The sequence below is a fragment of the Amphiprion ocellaris genome, chromosome 10 (assembly GCF_022539595.1).
Source record: "Amphiprion ocellaris isolate individual 3 ecotype Okinawa chromosome 10, ASM2253959v1, whole genome shotgun sequence".
Lineage (NCBI taxonomy): Eukaryota > Metazoa > Chordata > Actinopteri > Pomacentridae > Amphiprion > Amphiprion ocellaris.
The window spans coordinates 15,513-29,227 of NC_072775.1; positions in this window are offsets into that span (position 1 = coordinate 15,513).

Here is a 13,715-nt window from a genome sequence, read left to right on the forward strand (position 1 = left end):
GAGTCACGATGATAATAACGAGTCCAAAATGACACGAAAATTGTCCAAAATGACTCAAAAATGATCCATAATTACATAAACTTAGTCCAGAATGACATCAAATTTGTCCAAAATGACTCAAAAATTGTCCAAAATGACTTGAAAATGATCCATAACTACAAAAAATTAGTCCAGAATGACATGAATTTTGTCCAAAATGATTCGAAAATTATCCCAAAGACACAAAAATGATCCAAAATGACGAGAAAAGACCCAAGCTGACATAAAACTTGTTGAAATTGACAAGAAACTTGTCCAAAATGGCACAAAACTTGTCTAGGTCAATATATAATTGAGGGACTTTTGAAGTCCATAGGATATATCTCACATACATTTTTATTAAACGTTAAAAAAAAACAAAACAGTTTTTTATGTTCATTATGATCATGTCTTTACAAATTCCATAATTATTTATTATGGAAATAATCCCTTATTAATAAAAAATGACTGGATATCACTAAAATGTCAACTACGTTATAAAAAGTCCCACAATTATATATTGACCCATTAGTGGTAAAGTTTAAGCTTTAAGATTGTAAGAAACCATGTGGTATCGGATTGGGAATAATTGTTTGAAGATCCTAGACAATTCTTGCATTTTTGAGTGTCTTCTTTGTGTTTTTTTTTTTTTTTTTTAAACTCAAAATTGATCCCGTTTATAGTGTAAGAGGAGGTGTTTGTCAACAGCAGTTACAACATTTGGAGTTACAATGAAAGTCTATTCTCTGTTCTGACACATTTATGTAAAAAGAAGGAAAACACATATTTTTAGAGTTCTGCTGATGGACTGAGTAGGAGGGAGACCGAGTTCCAGCAAATCTTCTTCCTTTGGGGGGTTTGATATCAAGATTTGAAGATGTAATCAGCAAACTGCTCACACTAGCGTCTTCCTGAATATGATGAACAACATGAACTTTAAGAGAAACCTAGATGGGAATCATTCCCAGCAGAAGACATCAAATTAGACCAAAATATTATCAAGTGTTTCCAGGCAACCGTGAGTTTTTGGGTTCCATTAAAGCTCAACGCTGAGGCATAATTCATGGGAAACGTTTTGAAAGAGGAAGCGTTTCCCCTCACAGTGAGAACGAGCGCCGGTTAGCGGGACGAAAGCAGACTTAAAGAGCATCGTCTTTAAAAGATAACATCTCTCAAACTATCTTTGGCTCCTGGAATTGAGTCTACCCTCCAAATTATGTAATATCCTGCATCGAGCTCGTGTAAATATTGTCCAAAAGTCACTCTTTACCGAGGGGCAGGTATTTATAGACAGCAGGTTAAAGCAAAGGGCAGGAGTAGACAATGGGCATCCATGGCAGAGTCAGAGTGGATAATGCAGTGAGCTTTAAAAGAGCAAAATATCATGTCATATCAGCCACAACACAATGAGATTAGCTGAGAGGTCCAGTAAATGTGGCTCAACCCTCACATCTGAAAAATAATGCTGTTTAGCAGTCTGCTAGGGAGTTATTATTGGGGGAGGAAAAAAAGGGGGGCGGCGTACAATTAGATTAAACAGAATGAAAATGGGATTTTCAGACGATGTGAGGTCACTGTAACCTGCATTGTGACCATTAGAGTTGATTTGTCGTCCACTGTTTGCTGTCTGGCAGAAAAGTCAAGTTCAAAAGTGTATCAACACAAATAAAGCTCACAGGTACCTCATGCCTTTTTCACAGGGAGTATAAACAACACAGGTGAGACTAACAATATTAAAGTCCTGAAACCTTAAAAAGTCATCTCTGTGAATGATGGGTAAGTTCTTCCATGAGATTGTCTTAAAATGTCTCACTGCTCAGTATGACATATACATGGAATAATGCACCTAAACAACCTTAAAAACTGGGGGAAAAGTCATTGCAAAATGATTGTGTACAATGAAATTAAAGATCGTAGGTGCATTATTAACATGAAGTCAACATTTCACTTTTAATTCATCAATCCTTGTATATCACGACAGTTATATTTAAGACAAGGCAAGGCAAGTTTATTTGTACAGAACCCTTCATGTCCAAGACAATTCAAAGTGCTTTGCATAAAACATTAAGAGCATTACAGTGAGGTGCAGATAATTAAAGAATACCGTGCAGATTTCATGCATAGGCACATAAGATAAGAAATGTTTTTAACCTGGATTTAAAAGTGTCTACATTTAGTGAAAGTTTAATCTCTGCTGGCAGTTTGTTCCACTTGTTTGCAGCAGAACAGCTAAATGCTGCTTCTCCATGTTTAGTCCGGACTCCGGCCTGGACTAGACCTGAGTCCTGGGATCTAAGAGCCTGCTGGGTTTGTATTCTCTGAATACATCACAGATGTATTCTGGGATTTGTAAACAATCAGTAGGGTTTTAAAATCTATCCTGTGACTGACTGGAAGCTGGTGTAGGGATTTTAGAAGTGGTGTGATGAGTTCAGATCTCTTGGTCCGAGTTAAAACTCTAGCAGCAGCGTTCTGGATGAGCTGAAGCTGTTTAATGCTCTTTTGCACCTTATAATTCCATATTTTTGTAGCTTTAACATAGCTATAAGTGTGGATGTTTGAGGCCTTTTCACTGCCAGTAACTTCTCTACTGATTCTTCTTCTCTGCGATGATTCAAAGTGTAGGTGCAGATGCCCTATAAACACCACTGTGTTGTTTTTTTTCTTATTTTCTTGGCAGTATGCGCAAAAACATTGATTCATAGTATTAAAAATAAGACGCTTGCATCAGAGCCATGATTGTGCAGCTCTCGCCTCCATCTTCTTAGTATTTTTATCGTCGCAGGGATTCAGACTGCTAATCTTCAAGCTGCAAGTCTAATTCCTCCACCTGCCTTGTATCATTTTTGAGTTGGCAAGATGTTGATGTAAAAATAACAATGTTAGTGAGGCTCCTTAGATTCACTAAATACAGTTAGACAGCTAGTAAAAACTGATAATGGTTTATTATAGACTTTAATATGGTTGTATAAAGGTTTATCAATGAAATTGGTGTTGGAATTTGTCAGCAGACATAAATAACGTGTAAAAGGAGTGTATTCTTCTGAGAACTTTAACCAAATATGTTGTTGTATTTGCTTTTCAGTACATAATATTGTATTCTAAATCATTTAATACATGATTATAAAATGTAAAAAGCTTGTGTTTCTCTTTTAGCAGCAATTAAACCCAATAATGAAGCTTCAATCTGATACATGTACTCAAATCTGACTAATGAGCAGCTAACGAGGACAGATGTGTAATACTTAAGGTATGTGTCCACTAGATCTGACAATTTCCCGCATCCCATTCATCATCTATGTGAAACGTGCAGCTCATTTCCATAAATTCGACTCGACTTCTACTTTATGCAAATTCGATGCGCCGTGCAGAGAGCCGACGCATTGCGAAACTTTCGTCGAACAACTAAACTAGCCGTTGGTGAACTAAAACCAGGACAGATTCAGCTGCTGCACAGCTTATTTCTCAAATGCTTTCAGAAATACTTTTCGCTGAACTGTTTTGTTAATAAAAGAGAAAGTTTGCGACAGAATCGCCTTGTTGGTCCGGCTTGAAATCCAGGAGCAGACATCTCCCAAGTGGATGCGTTTGTCCAATCAGGGGCAGGATAGTTGAAGAAGAAGGTCGGCAGGAGTTCAACACCGGCTACTGGCCTCAAGAACACGCCCACCAAGACGATGATTTTCAGATGTGGCGCGTTTACATGTGGGAAAAACGTATCTAGTGGACACGTAGCGTTAGATTTGTTTGCAGGAAATATCGGTGAAAACGTTCTACTGTGTCCTCCCACACTGTAGACGGCAGTTAAATGGTCGAAGTTGTAAATTACCCAGGAGGAAAACTGTTGAAAACGAGACAATGCAGTCAACTCACAGTGGAGATTCAGATAAGAAGAGGTTTACGTTAAGTTTGGGAACAATCAGCATCTCAGATTTCGTCTCTAGAAACTAGACGGAACAGTTAAGAAGGAAGCGAGCAGAGAGTTCATCTAAAGTTGCAACACACAACACGTTGCGTGATTCAGCTGCCTTGTGTTGCGATCACACCTTCGAGCCCCGGGTTCCACCGTGAGCCTCCAGCAGGCACCGAGGGATGGATTCAGTGTTTCAGTCGTGTTGTTGTGTAACTCTAGTCATGTTGGCTGTCAAGCAGTTGGGCAATTGACTCACTGCACTCACACACAAACACACACACAGAGAGGAAATTCAATCACTTAAATGTGACCATGTCACATTAACAAGGACACTCCGCTTCCTCTCATTCCTCCCCATTCATCTCCTGCCTCCCTCTCCTCCCCCTTACCCTCCACCTCAGCTGCCCTTCATGTTGTTTACTGAGGAAACCAGCAGAAAAAGAGCGAGTTGGACGATGCACAGGTCACCACGAGTTCAATCAACTTCTTTCTATATGCACGTGTGTTTGAGAGGCCTGTGTGTGTGTGTGTGTGTGTGTGTGTGTGTGTCTGCCGGTATATATGTGTGTTTGTGCGTCTGTACCTGTCATCACCAGTCGTATTTGCCCTGCTCGTTGCCTTAGTAACCACAGTTTCTGGCTCTGTCATAGCATCTCAAACAAAAACATGACAGACTGATGACGTCAACACGCGTGTCAGGTCGGACGCACCTTTGCCACACAACGGAGAGTGCCCCGCTGGGTTGTGTGTCAGTCTTCGGTGTGTGTTCGTGTAATTTTTTTGAATCCCAGATTGATGGTGTGGTTCGCTAACAGGCTGCTTGTGTGCAGATGTGGTAAAAGGGTTTCAACGGCAGTCTGTTTCCTGTCTTTAATCCCCGTGTCTGTTCTGCTTACACCGCCACATGTCAGACAAACACACACACACACGAGTCATGCTTTGGTCCTGCCTGCTTTTGACCGACAGATAATCCGCCTCACAGTCTTCAGTCGTTCATTCACAAACACTGAGAGCAGCTGAGCCATGAGCATATTAAGCTTTATTCACTTTGGAGTGCTGCATTATATTTTTGACAAAGAGCCCTCGATGTGTTGATATTTTTTTATTTTATCTTTAACCTTTGTGTACATAAAACATTCCTGTGTCAGGAATCATCCTCAGACCTCCAGGGACCTTAAAAATGAGTGGGCACTGTGGAGAAATGGGACTTGTTGGACAAGGTCAGTTAGAAACCGACTTGTTGAAGCTGGTCTGAAGTCATACAGGGCAGGAAGAAGTCCTTCATCAAGGAGAGGCAGAGGAAAGCTGGTTACTCTTTGCTGGGATCACAAGAATTGGACTGTTGATGATTGGACTAAGGTTCTCTTCAGGGATGAATCCAGTTTTCAGTTGATGTCCTCTCCATCCAACTTACTGGTTAGGAGGAAACCTGGAGAAGCTACAAACCAGACTGTCTGCCCCTACAGTACAACATGGGGGTGGATCAGTGACCATCTGGGGTAGTTTCAGTCTGGGTGGAACAGGGCAAATGAACCAGGTCATGTACAGGGTTACTCTTGAAAACAGTCTTCTTCCATCAGCTGAAAAACTCTTTCCTGCCTCCAGTGACTGGATTTTCCAACAAGACAATGCCCCTTACCACATGGCAAGGTCAGTTAAAGCCTGGATGGAGAACCAGAACATTGGAACCATGCCTTGGCTGCTCAATCATCAGATCTAAATCCAGTTGAAAACCTGTGGAAAATCATCAGATGCAAAATGGAGAACCGCAAGCCCAAAACAAAGCAGATCAGTTAGAATGAGTGCAACAGGAATGGGCTGCTGTGACAGCAGAACAATGTTAGAAGCTGGTGGAGAACAGCCAAGATGCATGGTTGCAGTCATCAGAAACAATGGTTATGAATCAGTACTAACTCCTGTGTGGATCATGGGACTAAAACAGACAGAAAAGAAAACATAGAATCCTAAAAGCTGTTTCTGGCAGGACAACGCCATAGCTACTGATGGAAGAACTGAATGATTTTGGTTATTATCATCATCATGGAAAATGTCTGATATCAGCTCTGAAATTAAACTTTCAGGTGATATTTTTGTTGCTATCATTATATTTGTCCAAACAAATGTACCTTTAGTGGTACCAGGCATTAAAATGAACAAGAAATTGAAGAAAACAAGGGTGGTCTGATCATTTTTTCCATGACTGTATGTATTTCAGACAGACTTCAACACCAGGTGATGTTAAAGCTGCTAGTTTCTGTTTCATGGAGTCTCCTCACACCTTTGGCATCCCAGCTGTCTGTAAACAGCATCAGCCTTTGTGATATTATCCAGAATATTAAAGCACCAAGATGGCCTTGTGCCCGAGCTGCAGGACTGTATTTAATACATGGAAGCTCTACAAACAAACCATGAAGCTTCCTCATGAACTTGACTCTCCTGTTCTCATTAACTAAAATAATATTTGTATTAGCGGCGCTGTTTGAACGTTGTAGATGTGTTTTTTGCTCCTCACGTGAACCCCGGAGGTGCAGATGTTGAATAAGTTTGAATATGAGCTCACTGTTTCATCCTGAACTGCTTTGACTATTCAAAACACGCAGAGAGATTTGAATGAAGAAAAAGTTTCTGTGTGAGTGAGAGGAAGAGATGGAGGCTGAAGGAAAAAGCTGCACGATTCCGACTCTCTTCTTTTGGTTTCGTTGCCACAAAAACAATTCCCCATGAAAAGCAACGACGGGCTTTATACCAGGAGTGTCAAACTCATGTAGTTCAGGTTCCACATTCAGCCCAGTTTGATCTCCAGCGGACCGGACTAGTAACATCACACCATAATTACATAAATGACAGAAATGAGACAAAAAATGACAAATCGAGAAACAAAATGACAAAAAAATAGACAAATAACACAAGCAAGACAAAAAAAACACAAAATGACAAAAACAATGCTTAAAACAACGAATAAAGCAAAACACAGAATGACAAAAATAAGACAAAAAACACAAGCAAGACAAAAAGGAAACACAAAACGACAAGGTGAGACAAATCAGACAAAAAAGACAAAAAAACAACAAAAAGACAAAATATTACAAAAATGAGACATAAAATGACAAAAGAACAATGAGCAATCTAGTATTTTACTTCATGATCCAAACAACTTGTCATGGTCTAGAAATTATTTTAAATTTATAGTTTTACTAATTTACAATCTGCAGTTAATGTCTTCTCTGGAATTTTTACACTTTGAGGACCGGATTGGACCCTCTGGAGGACCGCTTTTGGCCCACGGGCCTCATGTTGGACAACTCTGCTTTATGGGATGCACTTTTTCTGTTAGACTTTTATGGTTTTATTCACATTGCAGAGACCAATTTATTGAAAGAGTTTTGGAAAACTGGTATATGAGAAGATTATTACCATTTTCTTATGTGTTTGTTAAATATAAATCCTCAAACAAGACAGCATCGTGTTGAAACAGAAAACATTCAGCTTTAATGGGAACTATTTCAACACTACTACATCCTTTCTGTTTCTAATATGACTTCTTTGTGTGCTTTTCCTATTTTGAAGTCACGACAAGTGTCTCTTCTTGCTCGGGCATCGGAGTAAATTTGATCCTTTATTGATTTTCCTGCAGCAAACGGAGGTTAAAACCGAAAATAAACATATATTTCCCACAAACTGATGCTCATCTGTGCCAGATGCTCAAGGCTAAGGAGGAAGTTAGCGACACAACGGACAAATAAGGCCAGTGGTGGAAGTAAACAGGCCATGAGGCACGTGCGTGTGTGTGTGTGTGTAGATGAATTACTCATTAACCCACACAGTCTCCACAAACAAACTCTGGACAAACATGACATCGACCCCGAAAACCAACTAAAAGCATTTCAGCGTTAAACTGCATCATAAAGGCTGCAGGAACAGACGCAACCCACCAGCCTTCACAGATTACAACGTAAAAAACAACACTAAAGCAGCATAAACAGGCATCTGGAACCGTGTAATAGAAATAACAGCACAGATCACAACATTGAATCAAAATTATTTCTAGGTCTAAATACATTTAAATTTCTGTTAAATGTTTGGGTCGTTCCAGAAGTGGAGGACATTTTATGTCAAATTTCCAATAATACATCTAGAAAATCCTAAAACATGCAGTTGTTGTGTAAATGTTCTTGTCCTGAGACCAAATCTAAAAAAACTAGGAGAAAAGAATGATTGAAAATATTTTTAAAATACCAAATAAGTCTGGAGTTCCCCCTAAAGTGACATTTTTCTCTTGTCCCACCCCCCCCGATGACCAAACTGAATCTCTAATAAAACAGCTAAAATTAAATTTAAATCTTTTTTTTTTTTTTGGTTTTATTTTTTTCTTGTAATTGTGGGAACATTTTTGTAATCAACATAATATTTTAAATAATTATAATACCTGGAACGTGCCCCAGAGCATGTTAGCATAACCCGTTGATGATTTTCATTTTCTGTCCTGTTTTTTTCTTTTGTGTCATATTTTTGTTGTTGTGCATCTTATTTTTTTCATTTTCTGTCTTGTTTTTGTAATTTTGTGTCGTGTTTTTGTCATTCTCTCTCTCTCTCTCTCTCTCTCTCTCTCTCTCTCTCTCTCTCTATATATATATATATATATATATATATATATATATATATATATATATATACATATATATATATATATATATATGAACAGGCCGGTCCACAGTACCATCTTCCATCTTCAACCAGGACACTCTGAGTCATTTTGATCCGTTTGACCAACAAGCAGAATAGCAGAGACAAATATAGTTTACTGCTGTTTTTACCACCAGAAAAGCAGTAAATAATTATTTTTATCCCGTCACCGTTGTTTGCCAGCAGTGAAAACTCATCCTTGAGTTGCGGGAGCATCAACAAGAGAAAATATAGATCATCTCCAAACAGAGCATCAACCCCCTCCCTCCACTCGCCCACTTCCTGTAGCTGAACTCATCCTGCCTCTCTCCACCGCCCTCTGCTTTTTATTTACTTTGTTTTTCTCTCTCATGTCCTCGCAGCATCTCTTCATTTCTCTCTCACATGTTTCATTCTGCTGTTTTTTTCTCTCTCTCTGACTCTGCTCTGTCAGGACACAAACACATGACAAACGACAAACTCATTCATGAAAACGTAGCAGCACTCAGCCTGGGCTTAACCGCTGGATTACAGGATTAGAGAGGGACAGATTTAGAGTGTGTGCACCAGCATCTCACACACACACACTTGTACAAGGCTGCATGTGTGTGTGCTGTTTTTTATTTTATGTTTAAATTAAGCCTTGTCGACTTTGCATTCCATATATGCAGGATTTTTAGTGTGAACCAGCAGCTGGCAGCTCACAGCACCACTACTGATGATTGAACCTTCATCACATGGACTGTAGACGTTCAATAATCCAACTAAAGTACATATTAACTGTTAGAAGACATCAAAAGGAACAATTCAGCATTTTGGAAAATATCCGCTATGACCGCTTAAAGCAGGGGTGTCCAACATGAGGCCTGCGGGCCAAAACCAGCCCTCCAGAGGGTCAAATCCGGCCCTCAAAGTGGAAAAATTCTAGAGAAAACATTAACTGCAGATTGTAAATTAGTAAAACTATAAATTTAAAATAATTTGTAGACCATGACAAGCTGTTTGGATCATAAAGTAAAATACTAGATCGTTCATTGGTCTTTTGTCTTTCTGCATCTCATTTTTGTATTATTTTGTCTTGTTTTTGGAGGTTTTTTGTCTTTTTTTGATTGAATTTTGTCATTTGTCTCATGTGTTTGTCATTTTGTTCCTTGTTTTTGTCATTTTGTGTTTCCTTTTTGTCTCGCTTTTGTTTTTTGTCTTATTTTTGTCATTTTGTTTTTCGCTTTTGTAATTTTTTGTCTCATGTGGGTCATTTGTCCATTTTTTTGTCACTTTGTAACTTTTTGTCTCATTTTATGTCTCATTTTTGTTTTGTTTCATATCAAGTGTCTAATTTTTTGGCATTTTGTTTCTTGCTTTTGTCCTTTTGTGTCTCATTTTTGTAATATTTTGTCTTGTTTTTGTTTTTTTTTTGTCTGACTTTTGTCATTTGATCATAAAGTAAAATACTATATTTTTAACTTGAGATCAAACTGGGCTGCATGTGGCCCCTCAACTAAAATGAGTTAGACACCCCTGGCTTAAAATATTTGCACCTATTGAAAAATTCCTAAAACACATAACTTCCCACCATAAAACCACAAGGATATCATTTTAGACGGAGCCAGGTTGGCTTTACTTACCTTGCTTTATGCTAAGCTAAGGAAAATGCAAAGATGAAGCTTGAATGAGGATCTTTTTCCAAATTCTAATGTCATTTGTGGCCAGCTGTGTCGACCGCATCATAAAACCTCGATTGCAGCTGGTGTTGGGCGTCTTCCTCAAGGACGTTTTGACGTGTGGACATGAGGAATCGGCCTGTGATGGACGAGCTGCTGTATGGCTGCTGAGGCTCGGCTGTAAATTTCTCTATGCTGTTGTCACTTTGCTGTCACACTGGTACGTTGAATTTTTTTTGTTTGATGCATTGGACAATATGCATCCTTCAGTATAGCTTAAAGCAGGTAAGTCAAACTCATTCTAGTTCAGGTTCCACATTCAGCCCAGTTTGTTCTCCAGTGAACCGGACCAGTAAAATCACAGCTAATAACCTGTAAATAACCACAACTCCTAATGTTTCCTTTGTTTTAGTAAAAAAAAAGAGTTCATTATGAAAATGTTCACATTTAAAGAATTCTCTTCTTACAAAACATCATGAACAACCTGAAATTTCTTAAATAAGTTCAATTTCATCAACATTCAGCTTCAGTTTATCATTTCCACATTACAACTTCCAGATCACAGAGTGTCTACAAAGGAACACAACATTTAGTCATCTAGAAATGAATGATATAGGATTTTACTTTATGATCCAAACAACAAAAGTCAGACAAAAAACAACAAAAACAAGACAAAATATTACAAAATTGAGATGCAAATGACAAAAAATTAGACAAATGAGACTGCAAAACAAAAAGAGACAAAAAATTTGACAAAAAAGTTACAAAGTGACAAAAAAATGGACAAAAAATGACAAGTCAGAGAAAAAACAACAAAACCAAGACAAAATATTACAAAAATGAGATGCAAAACGAGAAAAACAACATGAAACAAAACAAAAAGAGACAAAAACTTAGGCAAAAAGTTACAAAGCGACAATAAATGGACAAACGACAAAAGCGTGAGAAAAAATTACACAAATGACACATACGAGACAAAAAAAACACAAAATGACAAAAATAAGACAAATCACAAACGAGACAAAAAGGAAACACAACACGACAAAAACGAGAAACACAAACATGAGACAGACGACAAAAGTCAGAGAAAAACAACAAAAACAAGACAAAATTTACAAAAATGAGATGCAAAATGACAAAAACGAGCAACAAAACGACAAAAAAGAGAAAAATGACCTGAAACAAAACAAAAAGAGACAAAAAGTTCCAAAGCGACAAAAAAAATGGACAAAAAAATGACAAAAATCTGAGAAAAACCAACAAAAGCAAGACAAAATATTTCAAAAATGAAACACAAAAGAACAATTAACAATCTAGTATTTTACTTTATGATCAAAACAACTTGTCATGGTCTAGAAATTATTTTAAATTGATAGTTTTACTAATTTCCAATCTGCAGTTAATGTCTTCTCTGGAATTTTTACACTTTGAGGGCCGGACTGGACCCTCTGGAGGGCTGGTTTTGGCCCGCGGGCCTCATGTTGGACACCCCTGGTTTAAGTGACTCCATGCACAGGGACAAACAGAGGATGGATAAATCTCTACTGCATCCATGTTGTTTGTGCACAGCGCTTGTAAATAAGCAAAAATAAAAAGTGACATTACAGAGAGAGAGACTAAACGGACAGGATGATGGGGTAAATACGGGGGGGGGGGGCAGATAGATGTTAGATACCAAAATGCCCTCCCTCCCTCCGCCTCCCATCCCCCTCCTGTCCACTGTATTGACGGATGACGGCATGCAGCAGGGACGTGATGTGAGGGGATGAATGGACGGACACGAGAGCGGAGGGGGAGGGAGGGATGACATCAGCGCAGAGTCTCTTCCCGGCCAATCCCCTCGCAGCCCCCCGCCTGCTGTCTCCGCCCTCCCACACCTCTCCCTTGTTGCTACGGCAGCAGCACCATCCCGCCTGTTGGAGGCATTGTTTGGGGGTTGATAGTAATGCGGCGTGGTCTGCATGTGTGCTGATTTAGGGGGAGACAGTCCAGCAAAACTGGATCTGAAAACCTCCCCCTTCTTTCATCGCCTCCGTTCTTCCAGCTCATCTTCTCTCACCTCTCCATCTGAACATTCACAGTAATTCATTCATGATTTATTCTTGCTGCAGAGCTCGTGTACTACATGCATGCTCAGTATGCACCGTAGAGTCCCAGATCTGACGTTTCTGATCGGATGGTTTGGACAAAACATTTACAGTCATGGAAAAAATATTAGACCACCCTCGTTATTTTATATTTTATTTTATTCAATTTCTGGTTCATTTTAATGCCTGGTACAGCTAAATGTTTGGTGTCTTGTTTTTGTCGTTTTGTGTCTCGTTTTTGTCTTTTTGTGTCTCATTTTTGTCATTTTGTGTCTCATTTTTGTCATTTTGTATCTCATTTTTGTCATTTTGTGTCTCATTTTTGTCGTTTCACACAATTGCATTGGCCCTGTTCCCCCCATACTGAAACTACCCCAGATGGTCACTGATCCACCCCCATGTTTTACTGTAGGGGCAGACAGTCTGGTTTGTAGCTTCTCCAGGCTTCCTCCTAACCAGTAAGTTGGATGGAGTGGACATCAAGTGAAAACTGGATTCATCCCTGAAGAGACATGAAATGTCCTCTTACAGACCCTGGGAATACAGTGAAGCTTCAGCATGTCAGATAGGACATGAAGTATTATGGAATCAGCTGCATTTAAAGTCGTGTTCATTGTATTCTTCTTCACTTTTTGTATGTTTAAATGACATATTCGTACGTATCCTGCAAAATCAAAACAACTTGCAACATTCTGAAGTCATGCAAAAAGCTCCAGTTAAGCTCATATATCTGTCGTTGTCTCATAGCCATGTTTCCTTTATTGAGGTTTGGCTTCACTGGATACAGATGGTCTCGTTTTTAGCGTGTCAGGAAGAAAACATGACACACAGCAAACATTGAGAAGTTCCCATGAGTTCATATTGACTGGAAACAAGCAGCTTCTGGTATCATGAGCTACATCTTGGAATATTCGTCAAAATAAATCAGATTTGCAACATTTGAAAACCCTGAGAAACACAGATCCATGTGCTCACGCATCGCCGGCCATAACTTGCGTCATTAACCCACTTTTAAAGAGTTTTAGAGCTCAGAATTTATGTCTCTGTTTTTTTGCTCTCAGTCTGTTTGTGCTGGGGCATCTGCATTTTTGTCCTTCCCTCCTGTCATCGCTCTGCCCTCCTTCCTCTCGTAACCATGGAAATGAGATCAACATGCAAATACCTGAGCACGCTCAGATAGAAGATGCAAATCGCATCCGTTTGTAGGATTACACACCCACACACACAGATGCACACTCAGACGTATAGGCCGGCCTGCACACACACACACTCACATACGTAAGCACGCCTACCTGCAGGCCGCCACCAGCAGACTGGAGTGATTTATAGGTGAAGCAGTCCTTCACCCACTGAGCCGTACACAAGAGAAACCAA